General features: G+C 42.7%; 1 pseudogene; it reads left to right on the forward strand.

The window, feature by feature from the left end:
- The first annotated feature begins 1,052 nt into the window (after window positions 1-1,052).
- LOC147611776 (putative ripening-related protein 2) lies at window positions 1,053-1,667 on the forward strand (annotated as a pseudogene).
- Window positions 1,668-11,223: the final 9,556 nt, after the last annotated feature.

The following is an 11,223-nucleotide window of genomic DNA, read 5'->3' on the forward strand; positions in this document are numbered from 1 at the left end:
ATTCTTTCAATGTTGCTTTGTACTAGAATGCAAGGTTAAATTCTGATTCTATTTAATCTAATCACTTAAGATTACTTCTTTTTTGCATTGCATTTTCAAAGCTTGATTCTATGTTTCTATGTAGCCCTTGAGAAAAACTTGGGACTAAGTGTGCATTTTGGTGATGAAAATCGATTGATTGAGGAGTTATCCCTACTCTTCCTTTTCCACGGTGTCACCTGAAAAGGTGGGTGTGTAATGTAAAGTTGCCTAAGAAAAGGTTCTATTATGGGCGGGCCGCGGCATTGTCTTAAGTCCCGACAAAAACCAACCGACACATTCTTCTCTATACTATATAGGCAAAAAGACGATGGCCGAGCAATGGACAGTGTTGGATGATAATGCCAACTGTCCGCCATGAGGTGTGAATGGCCGCCGTGATCTGAAGGGGCATAAGACCCTTATATATTTGTGTAAGGCTTTTATAATAAATACACGAATATAACTGTTTCCATGCTCTCTGCGTATCTCTGAGAGAGGCTATGGCGAAACCACCTGCCTCTGTCTCTATGTATGAGTTAAGGGGGGTCTCTCAAACCTCCCACAGACCGTTGGCCTCATGTGGACGTCCTGTTTGCCGCTGTAGCACCAGAGAGCGGACCAGCTGCCAGCAAGAGCCGGTACAACATAGGAGCCAACGCGTGCCATAATCCTCGCATCAAGTGTTTGTTCATATGCACTCTCGGTACTCACGCGAGATGCTCCGGACATAGGTAGAGGGTGGATGGACCTTGGTGCTCCATAGGTTATCCTTGAGATTTGCCCAAGAGCTCAATTTTCATCACTACGTCTATAAGAAGCTATGCCCAGCAACTGCGAAGCTTGCAGCGCTGTTGGTAGTGCTGGTAGCGTTGCTATGGGCGGGTGTGGGCGTGGGGTGCTGCGAATAAGAAGGGGTGTGGACTGTCATGCAATAGCGACGACGACTACCTCGAGAAGCTGTTCTGTAACGACGACGGGTCAATGCGCCGACGACCCACAAGTGGAAACTCACAAGTGCGACGCCAGTGGCGATGACGAAGAAGGAGATGATGGCGCCGACAGTTCGCATCGTTTCGGAGTTTGCAAGGCCAAGTCTTTCTTGCAGAGCACGGCCACTCTTGCAACCAGGACTACGACGCCGAGTCCTGCCAGTCCTGAGCACAATACCCGCATTTCGAGTGCTGCCAGTCCTGAGCACAATACCCGCATTTCGAGTGCTCACCTAAGGTGACCGGCCATACGCCCGTCAACCTTACCGTCAACGACTTTAGCGACGGCGGCCGGGCGGTGCATCGGCCTGCGACGGCCGCTTTCACGATGCTTCGAAGCGCGTGGTGGCGCTCTCTACCGAGCGGTTCGACGGCGGTAGCCGCTGCTGCAACCAGAAGATCCGCATCTTCTCCGCCCGCCAACGGCAAGAGCGTTGGTGGACGAGTGCAACTCACTCAACGGCTGCGAGACAATGTGCACGACTTCCAGCCCCCTTGCAGCTTCGACATCATCGACGCCTCCCGCGCATTGTGGGAGGAGCTCGGCATCTCAATGCGCGGGAGGAGCTCGGCATCTCTTAGCATGCGCACATGTTTCTGACAGGTGGGTTCCACATGTTTCTGACCGGTGGGTTCCATTCGACAAAAGAATGAACCTTGCGAGACGGAGTGGTATCTCACACATGATCTTTAAAAAAGAACCTGACAAACGTTACTGGTTAGCACATGAAAGGCAAACGTGGCTCCAAGAACGATGAGAAACACCCCTTGGATGGCCTATTATGTGGCAACTTGTGATTGGAGGCTGTGAATCAGTCGTTCGTCAGACAAAAGAACGATAGGTAAAGGAGATACGGTGAATGCATAGGCTGATGGTCGGCTGAAAATGATTAAAATATATTTTAACTGGTTTTTTAGTATATTTCCTTCACGTCAAGTCGGTCGCAAAAGCTTCATGTGTGAAGGCTATCTGAAGACAATCCGAAGTTCAGCTTCATGAAGGTCGCTTGGACCGATGCGTGACTCCAATTTGTTTAAAGTTAAAAGTTCACAACAACAAGCCTGTTTTTTTATTTAAAAACTTCATAAACAAAAAAAAATGAGATCGTGTGAACCTGTTGCCTCTCCAACCCCTTATCCTATAGATGCTCCCTCCTGTGAAGCACCAGAGCTTCACGATGAGCGGCTAACCTTGCCCAAACCTACTTGGAGACCCGTCTTCTCACTCTCGCCAACAAGGAGTTAGTACAAAACCAGAAAAACGTGGTGCTGACCATATAGTCTTCGGGTACAAAACCTATTCACAAGGTGCACAGTGGAGAAGAGCTGTCTGCCAATCCCATACAGCCTAAAAGCCATCATAGACAGGCGCGCCGGCCCCGCCAAAGTTGGTGGTAGTTCGTATTAACCCCCCTTGTGGGCCCTCACATCCTCCCCTGCTTACATGGCTCAAAGAATAAATAGACACAAGGCCGAGGGAAGCCAAGCAAGGGATGAGGGCCAAATCCTCTTAATGAGAGAGAGATATGGCTGTAGGCAAACTATTTTTGGGTTTTTTTTCTCTTCAAAGATGCGCAAAAAGACAAGGTTGAAGAAGAAAAGCAGTAAAAAGAACTTACTTAGGCATTGGTGGCTTCTAGAGTCACATGTCGGTGTCCATCTTCGCTTCCTCCCACGACTTCCTCCAACCTACCCTTATCGAGTAGAGCACTCCCCTCTCTCCCCATCTTTATCTCCCTACCCTTCTTTTTTTTTATATATCTACCCTTTGGTTGTTCACAATATCCATAGTGTAAAACTAGTTATGTGCCCTTCTTTCTTTAGACCTTGGACATCCATAATTTTTAGCTAGTCTTTAGACCCACCCTTTGGTTGATTACAATGTCCCTAATATTTAGTTGGGTATGTGCCTTTCTTTCCTTAGACCTTCGTTGATAGCAATATTCATAATCATCCTTTAGCAAAAAACATACCCTTCCTTAAGTAGTTTAATAGGTAAATTCATGTACTCTTTCTTCTTGGAAAATTAAGGGTAAGCTATGCATAAGGGTATGCATACGCTATCCATAAGCTATGCATGGGGTATGCATAGCCTATGGCATAGAGATATGGGGCATTGCTATATGCCATCTACAATGCTACTTATGTCAAGTTAAGAGTGGTTATCCACAAGTAGGTGGTTATCCACAAGTAGGTGGTTATAGTGGAGGGGGAGCCCTCGATCTTCTCACTATACTTCTCTTGTAAAAGAGGAGTTGCCTCCTTTGCCTTTAATAGTGGAGAGCGTGTGAAAAGTCCTCAGAAGCTATCATCTGAAAGGGGCATTGTCCATCCTACTTGTCTAAGCAGTATTGTAGGAGGTTTTAACAATATTCTAATATCACATGTATTTTTTGTCTAAGCTTGTGTTGTTGTTTTCTCTTGGTTGGCTTGACATTGTCTAGGTAAGCAAGCTTATTCATTCAACCTTATCTTTATTACACCCTTGGGTGCCAGGTTTAGGAAATGGACTTATTGTTGAAATATACAAGTGAATAGGGAGTGTGCGGGAACAAGCCCTTGGTTAGAGGCTGTAAAAGAGAATCTGTAAATGTGAGAGAACCTATGAAAAGGTGAGAAGAATCTACCGGGAGATAATAAAGGGTAGCATGAGAAGATTTAGAAAGTGTGGAGATATTCTGGGAGAGGTGGAGAGAATCAAGCAAAAGAGGTGGAGTGAATCAAGGAGAAATCAGTGGGATTTGATGCTTGGATGTAAACTCTATAAATTGAGGCATTGGCCTAATGAGAACTTGCTAGTTTTTTATTATCCATGCCTACATTAAGCTATTAGTTAATTGCTCACTAATTACGTCTTAATTATCATCTAATCGCTTTGTTAATGGTGTTGCATTTAATCCACCATAGCTCATCACATTGCTATAATTTTAACATGGTATCAGAGCCAGGTTTAAAATCCATCAATTCGTGAGCCCATTATCTTTCTAATCACTTTACTAATTAGGATTAGTAGCTAATTATAAAATTTTCCTCTTTTTTAACTATTCTCTGCACCCCCAGCTGGTGGAGGGTCTTGATCTCCCTCCATGCTCAACATTAGGTCCATTGCTTCTATCCACATACAGCCATGATCCCCATGATTCAGCCCATCAAGACAGAACGTCAAATTGCCACGTAGAACTCCGGAAATTCACTGATTAGTGGGCGTCGTTTTTCTGTAGCAAATCAAAGATTTCTACTTTATCACATCAAAGCAGCCTAATTCCTCTTATCCCACGGAGGTTTTCAAGCATGCTCTACAAGCTGGTGAAGTCAGAATTCAATTTGATCAAGTCTACAGTGGGATCCAAGCTCTTCATCAAATCTGCAGGTGACTTTGGTAAAACAGAGATTAAGCATTCAATGTTTGGTCAAATCTTGTGTTTCTTGACTTAATCCTCTACTAGACTGATTGCTATTGATGGCCTTGAACGCATTTGAGCTCATTTGAAGTCTAAGGCCCCAGATCTGGGCTCCCCGCATACTCTATTTTTTGCACACAAAACAGAGGATTAATTTGCTAATCAGTGATTAATCAAAGCTAATCACTATATTTTGGTACAATTGAGGGTTCAAATTAACCATTAGGTATCTGATACAGATCTCTATAACTTTATATTGCAATTCGGAGATGGTTTGATACTCCAACCATTCCGTACAAATTGGTTACCCTTGATTTAATGTAATTTCTGGTGATTTTATGCTGATAAATTTGTTGTAATCATCTCCTAAACACCAGATTGAGTTGTAAAAGGGTAGACACTACCCTTGAATCTTGAAATTGGATCAAGAGGTAAGACCCCCTTCACATCATCATGAGTATAGCACAAGAAATAGCCAAATTTAATGGGGAGCAGTTTTACACATGGCAGACAAAAACCATGTATTTGCTCATGAGGAAAAATCTGTGGGGGCTAATTGAGGGAAGAGATGAATGCCCAGAGGTGAGAGGGTAAAATGAGTGGAAGAGAAGGAATGAAAAAGCATTGGAACTTATTGCACTCAGTTTAAATGATGACATCATTCATCACATCACAGGGATACAATGGGCAAAAGATGCATGGGATTAACTCAATAAATTCTTTGGCACACAAGCTAAAAATTCAAAGATAAATCTGTTAATGCAATTCTACAAATTGGATATGAAGGAAAGTGAACCTTTAATCACACACTTGAACAGATATAAAAGCATTAAGCAACAATTGGCAGCTATTGGCAAAAAGGTAGAAGATGATGAGGCACTAGCAGTGCTTCTGAAGAGTGTGGACAAAGGTGAATATGAAAACATTGTAGCAACACTAAAGAATGTACCTGAATTGAAGCTACATGAGATGGAAGGAGCTCTACTAGAGCAAGAGAGCAAGAGAGCAAAGGCAAAGAGAAGAAATGGCTCGACTCAATAGTAGGAGAAGAAAAAGCATTCTTCACCCGAGGAGGATTCTCTCGAGGATGAGGACGAGGAAGAGGCAGAGTAGGAGGAAGGACCTTCACTTGCCACAATTGTGGAAAGCCAGGACACATGGCAAGAGACTGCTACAGCAAACCTAGTGTGGAGAAGGAATGACATCGGCAAACTTCATGGAGGCTCCAAAGGAAGTGGAATCGAATCATCTTTTCTGAGAGAGAGAGAGAGAGAGAGTCTGAGAGAGAGAGAGAGAGAGAGAGACCCCACAACCCAATGTAACTTGCCCCAACAAAGTAAAACCACCTCTGAGCCACCGATGATATAGGCCACGTGGTGGATGCATGTGTGAGCACTTTAGTCAAGGTCGTGGGCACTTGTAGTAGCCTTGGACACATAGAGAGAGAGAGTGTCAAGGACTATGAGTTTAGGGACTTGAGGCACTGGTCGCGGGCTATCAAGTAAGAGAGAAACTTGGTATAGGGTCCAAGTGTGCTAGGAGTACTCACTTGAGGGGAGGTGTTGAAATATACAAGTGAATAGGGTGTGTGCGGGAATAAGCCCTTGGTTAGAGGCTGTAAAAGATATTGGGAGAGAATAAAGGGTAGCATGAGAAGATTTAGGAAGTGTGGAGATATTCTGGGAGAGGTGGAGAGAATCAAGCAAAAGAGGTGGAGTGAATCAAGGAGAAATCAGTGGGATCTGATGCTTGGATGTAAACTCTATAAATTGAGGCATTGGCCTAATGAGAACTTGCTGGTTTTTGATTATCCATGCCTACATTAAGCTATCAGTTAATTACTCACTAATTATATCTTAATTATCATCTAATCACTTTGTTAATGATGTTGATTCTAGCATTTGATCCACCATAGCTCATCACATTGCTGTAATTTTAACACTTATCCATAGAGATATGGGGCGTTATTAGATGCCATCTAGAATGCTGCTTATGTCAAGTTAGGAGTGGTTATTCTCGCGAGTAGGTTGTTCTCGCCCCGCGAGTAGGTTGTTATAGTGGAGGGGGAGACCTCGATCTTCTCACTATCTTTCTATTGTAAAAGAGGAGTTGCCTTTGGCTTTAATAGTGGGGAGCGTGTGGAAAGTCCTCAAAAAGGTATCATCCGAGGGACACTATCCACCGTGCTTATCTAAGCAGTATTGTAGGAGGTCTTGACAATGTTCTAATATCACATGTTGTATTTTTTGTCTAAGCTTTAAGTATGGCCTTTTTTAGAGAAATCGTGTTTTATTGCCTCATGCATGTATGTAGCAATGTTGATCGACCCGTCACAAGACCTTGATATTGCAAATCTGCTATGTATTATAAATGAATGATATGGGCAGTAAGCTTGATCTTAGTTTACTCATACACATGTATGGCTCCATCAAACCTTTTCACATACACAAAGTTAATCTTTTATGCATTCTATAAGCTTATATTTTAATCTTATATATAGTTGGGCTTACAATTGGGCGAGTCGATGCCATAGAAGTAGATTACCCCACTTGGCCAGACGTCATGGAGGCAATCTACTCCACTTAGCTAGTCAAGGTAGATCACGCCTTTGATAGGTGCAGGGCCGGGTGGCACAGGGACAAGTGGTGTAGGCCCATCATGATATGGTTGTGATGAGCCTACACCATCTTCCTCAACTAGACCCACCCCCACTCCCTCACGTCTGTCTTCACCACAACGATGATGTAGTAGGACGTCTGGGGGAGTAGTAGACGTGCTAGTGGGAGGTAAGAAGGCTACTTTTTCTTTGGGAAAAGAAGCACCAGGTCTCTTGACGTGTCTCCTCAACATGGGAGCTCTTTATCTACACATTATGAGCCAAACCCCAAGAGACCCGTTCCACTATTTGATCCACGTACCCTACCATACAACATGGATGTGGATGGTGCCCTCATGATGGATACATGAGGAAAGTAAGTCATGAATCGTATGCATATACTTGAAAACCTAGATTTTGTGAACTCCTTCAAAAAGTGGAAAGAACAAGATGAACTTTCAAAGCAATAAGTTATCGATTGGAGTTCCCTATTCCACATGTAGGTCTTTGCATTCTCTGAGGAGTGGATGAAGAGGCAAATCAAGATTTTGCTTTGTAATACGAGAGAAAATATCAAGAGATCAGTAAAGAATAACTTGGAGAAGCCTAGCATTTGCATGGTTGAGGAGTGGAGACATGCACACAGTTTTGTGAGAAAGCATCCAAGTGATTTTTAACAACAAGCGAGTGCTTCCTGACTATGGAAGCAGGGGGCTTCACACTTCGGATACGGCAGAAAATCCTCCTTTCTTACTCATTTCGTAATAAGTAATCATTTCTTCTCCTCTTTCATTTTGTTTTGTACTATATTTTTTTAAATAATTGTATATTTTCTTAATTATTTTTTGTACAGAGGGAGGCTGTTTGGGCACGTGACCCAACAAAGGAGGAGTGAGACTATGGGTACAGAGCCCCACATCTACAATTGTGGGCGTGGATGCATACGCGAGGCATACGCTTGGATGAGTCCATTTTTGGGGCTCAAGAAGATGAGGTAAATGAGCCTAAACCATTCTCTTTTCTACATCTAATTGTATTTTAATGCCCTTGCTTACCTTATGCTAAAGGAGGAGTGAGACTATGAGTATAGAGCCCCACGTCTACAATTGTGGGCGTGGATGCGTACGCGAGGCATACACTTGGATGAGTCCATTTTCAAGACTCAAGAAGATGAGGTAAATGAGCCTAAACCATTCTCTTTTCTACGTCTAATTGTATTTTAATTCCCTTGATTACCTTAAGCTTGATGGCATGTATGTAGGATGAAGGGGAAGATAAAGAGGGGGATCCTAATTTATCAGCATGAAGCAAGTGAAGAGGATGAGGAAGACGTTGATGATGATCACTCAGAATCCGATGAGGATTCCAGTTAGATACCTCTTCATCGTAAACACTTTATGTATATATGGACAAAGGCCCAACACTTTGTGAAATATAATAACTTTTTGGGCTCAATTGAATTCTCCATAAGGGTGGTTGCAAGATGAGGTTATCTAGTTTCATGTAGTGGGCGCCCTTGGCTTTAGCTGGAAAACAGGCATTTTTTCAAGAAGAATAGCCAATCTCTCATAGTTAGCCAAGGAGTTTCACTTCAAGGTCTTCTAACGAAACATCATATGCAAAGTTGGACACCTAAAACTATAATCTGATCGAATATCCAATAACTACAAATCCCCTTTTCTTTGAGTATGGGAAGGTCCATTTTCAATCCTCCCAAGTGAAAATTCCCATATTGTGTCCACTCTCCCCTTTTCAAGTCTAAAACCAATCCTAGTTAGGTTTGGAAATCTAGGCTTGGTAAACTTCACAGCTTAGGTTTCATTCCATGTGTGAGGCTTGGGTAGGCACAAATCTTATATATGCATGCCACTTTATGTCCACATGAGCATCGAGAGGATCCACATGAGCAGCTTGCCACCTCAGCTTGCCACCTCCACCCTCCATGTCAACATGGTCAACCTAGTTGACTCCCCACCTCATCATCCTAGTCATCATTAATGCCACATCATCTTGCCACCTCTGCATGCCACCTTGCACATGGTGACATGGCATGCCACATCATGGAATCGCCACATCAACCATAATAGTACCACATGTCAAGAGAATGCCATGTGTCATACACGCTTGTGACACGTGGCATCTACTTCCCACCTCCCCTCTTTTTTCAAAAACATATTTTTGGAAAAGTTAATTTAGTAATTTAGAGAAATAGAATATAGAAATTTAAATAATAAAATATATGTAACTTATTAAATAAAAGAATTTAAAATCACTAACTTTCAAGGATTATATTTTGGGATTAGATAAATAAAAATATTATTAAAGATCATATTATTAATTTAAAAAAAATTAATTTAATATTTCTTGAAATTTTTTTATGTAGAATAAACCTTTGAATAAAATTTGAAAAAAATACTTTATTTAAAAAAAGCAGTTATATAATTATAAAATAAAAGATATCTTTAAAGATATATTTATATATCTAGTAATGATAAATATTTAGACTTGTTAATAAATATTATAAATAATATTAATTTTTAAGTGGATAATAGTTTATCTTTAATTATCTTTATGTTTATCTTAGTTATCCAATCAATCTTAGATAGGAAATCCAATGAGATTTGAAGTGGATAACCTATTTTTCCTATATAATCACACATCTCTAGTACTATCCCACACTTATCTCTAGTACTATCCCATCATTGAGCCTTTATAATATTTTCTCTCTTAGCTTCCTTGAGAATGGGTTCTCAAAGTCGTAGGAGTCGGAAACGTGATAGGACTAGACTCCCCCCCATCCACCAAGTTCAAGAGGAGGAGAGGAGAAGGGTAGCTCATGAGAGAAAGAGAGAGTGGAGAGCATGTTAACGAGCAACACCTTCTGTTGGCGATGATCCAAGCCTTGCTCCTCCTCTTCCACTTCCTCTCCCTACGCCCTCTTCCCCTCCACTACCCCTTAGTTTAGATAATCCACATGAACCCGCCCTTCTTGAGTCCTCTCTTCTACAAGAACCCACCCCCCTCCTTTGGGCGCCCTTCGTGTGGATAGGAAAGAACTATCAAAGTCAGGGGCACATCGTCGTGCCCATGCAATCTTCCATTCCTATTTCAAAGACCTCACGCCTTCATCACAGGCATGTGTGCTTGATGCTTTGATTGATCTGCCCAACATGGCCAACTGCAGGGCGCTTTCCGACATTGGAGGTCGAAGAGAGAGGAGAGCTGGCATGGCGGTGCTACAAAGTGTTCGTCATTCCTATATAGTTAACAAGAAGAGGAACTCTGCGGACGCTTTGGCTGCTCGACGGGCTATTGTGGCAGCCTAAGTAGCTCCCAAATGAAGGATAAGGTTAGTGCCACATCTCGCATCCTTTCCATAACACCACACGCACTTAGAGTTGGGTCTATTAGGCGACAAAGTTTAGATGCCAATGAGGTTGGTGCTATGTGGGCGAGTAGTGGTCGTGTAGCTAGGCATGATCGCCTACTAGATGAAACCACTAGAACCTTGATAGAAAGTTTTTGGGAGGAGAATTGTCGTGCATCGCCAATTTTCAAGAAAGCTTTGCGTAAGAGAGTGACAAGAGGAGTGTTCATTGAGCACGGTGCTTGCTTTCTTGAAATGACCCAAACTGAGTTGTATTCTCAGTTTGTGGCTTCGTATCCAGAGCTTAAAATTGGGCAAAGGTCATTTGAGGGGTGTAAGCCTTGGTTTGTGAGGTACTCACGTCAGCGTGACACATGTTGTTGTCGCTACCATGTTGAGTTCAAACTTTTTTATGATGTGTTCCGTTCTCTTAGTGGGCATAGAGAGTTGCCTCATAGTCCACGTGATTTCATCCACTCTCTTTTGTGTGCACGCCCAGTTCCATAGGATGCCTTGTGTGGAGAGCAATTGCACATCATGTGGTTCACTTGCACATCTACAGATGGTAGATCTTGATGCAAGTGACCAAGAGATAGTGGCATGGCAACATTATGAGTATGTGACACACCAGCTCCAGAGTGGTGGACAGTCCAGGAAGTTGCAGCTCGTGGACAAACATACACCACGTTGTCACTTCACAGCCACATTTAGGGAGCAGATCTACCCCTACATACGGCACAGTCATTGTGCCAAGTGGCAGGATCGTCAGTTCCGAGCATGCCTAGCAGAGTTTCCTATTGGTGTGGTCGTCTCTGTGATTGATTTTGCAGAGAACTACACTTTCACACC

The sequence above is a fragment of the Cibotium barometz genome, chromosome 47, assembly GCF_041138505.1.
Source record: "Cibotium barometz isolate CiBa-2024 chromosome 47, ASM4113850v1, whole genome shotgun sequence".
NCBI lineage: Eukaryota > Viridiplantae > Streptophyta > Polypodiopsida > Cyatheales > Cibotiaceae > Cibotium > Cibotium barometz.